Here is a 5,094-nt window from a genome sequence, read left to right as displayed (position 1 = left end):
CCAATTTATTATCGTGTTTTGACCAAATTACCCTTGAGGGGAATGATTGCTAGTTAATTGTCGTGTTTTGACCAAAATGCCCTTGCGGGGAATAATTGCTAGTTAATTGTTATGTGTTGACCAAATTGCCCTTACGGGGAGTAATTGCTAGTGATGTACTTAATGAATACATGACACGTAAATAATTGCTTACACATGTAACGTATCACAAATACATTTGTTAAAGTCACACACGATTCACAAACGAAACACGAAACATGTTATGTGCATAGGTATTATGTGCCGGGTCTAGAGACTCGATAATATTCCGACACTTAGAAAAATCTCTTTATTGTTTTAGAACGCTAGAGAGAGTTTTTCTGTGACGCGCATCTTGGTGAATTATTTTGGGAATACTTCGCAAACAGTGAGTTTCACTTTCCCCTTTTAAACTTTTTAAACGCTTTTCACTTGGGGGAGATAACATACTCTAAAAACGCATTTAAGATTTTGTTAATATAGATTATATATCACTTGTAAAGACTAAGTGGCAAACGCGTTAACTAAAGTCCTTCATTCACATCGAACCGTTTAATATTGGATAATAGCGAGTCATTGTTGAGTAGTACTACTGGGTTTGACAAACCCCACCAAACGCTAAACTCGGCTGGAGATCGAGTGGGTGTAATCTTGGCTAAACACATACCATGGTCTGGATGACCTGGTGGCAAGGCAAATGATAAACAGTCAGCTTCGGTGTCGAACACTTAGTGATACTTGTTTTATAGGCTAGCTACCTATAGATATATAATTGACATAACACTATCTGGTAACGCAAAACGCTGTAACGCAAAACGCTGAACACAAACGCTAAACGCTTTATTTTATATTAACTGTGAACTCACCAACCTTGTGTTGACACTTTTAGTATGTTATTCTCAGGTAGCCGAGGCGGGCGCGCGGTTTAGGATCATGCATTGCTTGAAACACTTTTAATTATGCAAACTTATTTTAAACTGTTATCATTGGGTTTTTAAGTCGTCCTGCGTGACGCAACATTGGTTTCTATGGTTTTACGCTTCCGTACTTATTTTCATTTAAACATTTTTATGGTTTGATTATAACTAATGATTCCGATCCCGTTAGTTCACACCCTCTGACGGTAAAACTCCGTTAGTGGATTTTGAGGGTGTGACATTAAAGTTTATGTTTTAACGAATGGTTAGCCTTGAAACTTGAAACTAGAGTAGATCAGGTATAAACGAAACGTAAAGTAGAAAATTTGATGTTAAAACGAACTTAACGAACTTATAGACATGAACGGCTCGTTAAAGAAACCCTAGATCTAGCCTTAAACATTTCTAGCCCTAAAGGTTGGAACTTTATGGTTACGCGGGTCAAGTTTGGCCAAAAACGTGAAAGGGAACGATTATGGATTGATGCCAACTCATGACAAGGTGCTAGGGATAAAACGAGTGGTTATAACGTGGAAAAGAGACCAAACCCGTGACCAATGTAAACAAGCCAGTCGATTACATTAGGGTCGCACACAAGGGGTTCGATTACAATAGAATTCGATTACAAGGACAAGTCGATCACATTTAGGAACTCGATTACATTGGACTTATTCGCGGAACAGATTCGTTTACATTGGCATAGTCGATCACAATTAGACTCTCTTACAATATTATTATCGATTACAATGAGTTCACTCACAACTAAACTTGTTTACAATGTGTTCAAATACACCCAAACTCGATTACAGTGTGTTCGAATACACCCAAACTCAATTACAATGAAACTCGCATACACAGGGGTCGATTACTTACAAGGGTTGATTACATGTGGTTCGATTACATATATATTCGCTTACAAGTCCTTAGTCTCATACATCTTGGAACTTGATTACAAATCTAGTTCAATTACACTTAATACTCGATCGCATCAACCTATTCGATTACATCAGGAAAACTCCCATACAAGTGCCTAACTCGCTTACACATGAAACCCGTTTACATACATAGCTCTCTTACAAAATGGAGTTCGACCATAATTCTGGGAAAATTGATTACACGGAGTTTCGCTTACATTATCATTTGATCACATTAGAGACTCGATTACAACCCCAGCCTCATACAAGACTCGATTACATACATACTCGATCACTTCTGGTCTATCGATTACAAAGAACCCGATTACAATATGGGTTCGATTACTTGTATAACCCTATTTCATTATTGGGATTCACTTACAATCCTAGAAACTATTTACTCTATGCTTAATCAAATTCACCAGAAGCCTGAATATGAGCTTAGCATTCGATTACATTGTATGCTTAGCATACAATGTCTTAACTCGATTTCATGAATGTATGCTACTTGGATATATAAAGAAAGAAAGATTAACCAAGGTTAGGGTTTAAAAGGAAAAGAAAGAAACGGATATTAAAATAATGAAATACCTTGTACATTAGAGTTTAAGGATAAAATAACCTAAGTATAATGTAATCTAAACAAAACCATTAGATTAGACCAGACTTAGCCATTTTTGCTGAAATACAAACAGGGCAAGTTTTAATACATGTAACTTATATACAGTTAGCAGAGCTCAACTAAAGAAAGGATTAACAATTAACGGAGAAAGAAACAGGATCCAGGTGAGTTTCTAGCCCCATTTTCCTTGTTATGTTTTCGGGGTTGTGTGCATACTCTATGTGAATGTTAATACACTTACCTTAAATGGTGAGTGTATGCCTTAATGATGAATGTGATATATTTATATTATATGGTTAATGAATGCTTATCGGTACGTGAATGACCTTCGAGTATTGCACGTATTGTTAAGGGAGGCAAGAGGGAACCGGGCCCTAATAATACTTGAGGAAGGTAGGGCATAATGCTCTTTATAACGTGAGTTATGAAGGTAAGTAAGTGTATGATAAAAGTAGGCTAGTATGAACGAAAGTAGGTAAATATGAATGTGTTGTATGTTGTATGATTAACTAGAACTCACTCAGCGTAGCTGACTTTTAGTATGCACGCGGGTGAGTAAGATGAAGCAACTCACTTGAGGGGAACACGTGGCACATGAATAAGAGGTTGGCATATGAAGACGCAAGACGTTTTATAAATTATGTTTTTGTTTGAAAGACAATATGTTTGATAAGACAATGTTATGGATTAATATGTAATATTTTATGAAAGTTTTAATATTCCGCGAATGTTTTCATTATCTCTGATATTTGGAACTGTGTTTATGAGTAAATCCAACGTCCAATGTAGGTCACCGGTAACTGGGCCTTACATAAAAGAATTATGTGAATATTTTGTTTGCAATAAGTTTTACGAATGTCAGTGAAATATAACTTTTGGTAGTACCTTACTTATACCTTATACCAAGTAATGTTTAGGGCATCTAACACATGATTAAAATCACTAAGAATGACATTAAATGAAAAATCATCCTCATCAACCATGTCAGGATTTCTCATGAAATTTGGTTTTAATAGATGAAATTCATAGGTTTCATTTGGTGTTAAATTCTCATGCATGATAACAAAAGGTGTTAAAGTGTTTGACATTATAGTGTTTTTATTTAAATGTAGATAAAAATAATATGAGACTTTATGGTAAGATTGATTTTATGTTGGCTATGCAAACCTCACAATTGTCATATTGTAGCTTATGTATTGATACTAAATTCTGATTTATCTCCGGAATCTTTAAGGTATCAAAAATCATAATTAGAAGACAGTTTATTATGGTACTAATAGTCATAACAGTTAAATTTGTCACTAACATTCATGTTAGTTATTTGTTGATTTCTGGTAAGGAAACGTATAGAACTAGACTCAACTTATCATGTGTTAATTGGAATATTAAGGTTAGTCGTCTTAAATATCATAAATATATAACTACTGATGTGTTGTAAAACACACTTACTTTCCTTATGATTTTATCATGGTTTTTATGTTTAATTGTTTATTTTATGAAAGTATTGAGGGTTAAGTGCAATAATTTACAAAGTGTGGGGATAAGGTGTTACTGTATAAATCACGGTTGAGGTTATTCTCAGGAAAGTTGAAATCCCGATGGTCGGGACCGTTCTCGGTCACTGAGGTTTTCCCGTATGGCACGAATGAGATACAAGATCGAAGCGGGAAGTTTAAGGTGAACGGCCATAGATTGAAGCACTACATAGGAGAGCCGATAATTGATCAGACAGTCGAGGTGTTCTACCTTGACTCACTCACCGAGGAATAGGCGTGATGGATGCATCACTCGGGAGACAGCCCGAGTTATAAAGTTTGTATTATGATTTTCTTTATTATCTGTTTTCATTTGTTTTATTTTTATTTATATTTATAAAAACATAAAAAAAAATTAATTAAAAAAAAATCAAAAACACAAAGATATGCTTATTTTTTATGTTTTTGTTTTCTGTTTTGTACGCCGCTACATGCGAGCGGGTTTGAGATTTTACAGGTATTATTATGCGCATGGCAGCTCTGATGGCGTTTTGGAACTGGTTCACCCGAGGTTGCGGCCGCGAATGAAATGCTATACGGTCGTTCGTTCGAGTCATAGACAGCTGATGAAGAATCTGCATCTAAACCAGGGGAGCAATCCGTTCTCTATTTTAATTCCTGTTCTTTCAAGTTTTAATTTTATGATTTACGTTTTATTTTTATTTTATTTCTTTTCCTTGTTCTCATCAAGGACGATTTCGTTCTAAGTGTTGGGATGGGAATTTATTTTACTTAGTTGTAGAAAAAAAAAATTAAAAAATAAAAAGTTTTCACTTGTTTTTCGTTTTCGTACGTTGTTTAAAAAAAAGTCCTTTGTTTTTAGTTTCTTTTGCATTAAAGTGGGAGATGATGATATTTATCGGAAATCGGTTTTTCAAACTACTAATAATATGAGATAAATAAAAGAAAACGCACTTAACTTGGGATGTGTCGGTAGGCTCAGCCTTGAAAATGAAAGGGGAAGTTTGATAAAACGGTTAAACGGAAATCTTTTGTGGGTAAAGCGTTTTGTCCGTGGAAAATAAGCAATGAAAGGTCGGGCCATACTCAAGCCTCAAATTTTGGTATGAAAAAGTGGAAATATCATG

Source organism: Bidens hawaiensis, unplaced genomic scaffold, assembly GCF_021521415.1.
Source record: "Bidens hawaiensis isolate Kalapana, Puna unplaced genomic scaffold, B.hawaiensis_p1.1 tig00010808_1, whole genome shotgun sequence".
Lineage (NCBI taxonomy): Eukaryota > Viridiplantae > Streptophyta > Magnoliopsida > Asterales > Asteraceae > Bidens > Bidens hawaiensis.
Note: the sequence above shows the minus strand (reverse complement) of the source record.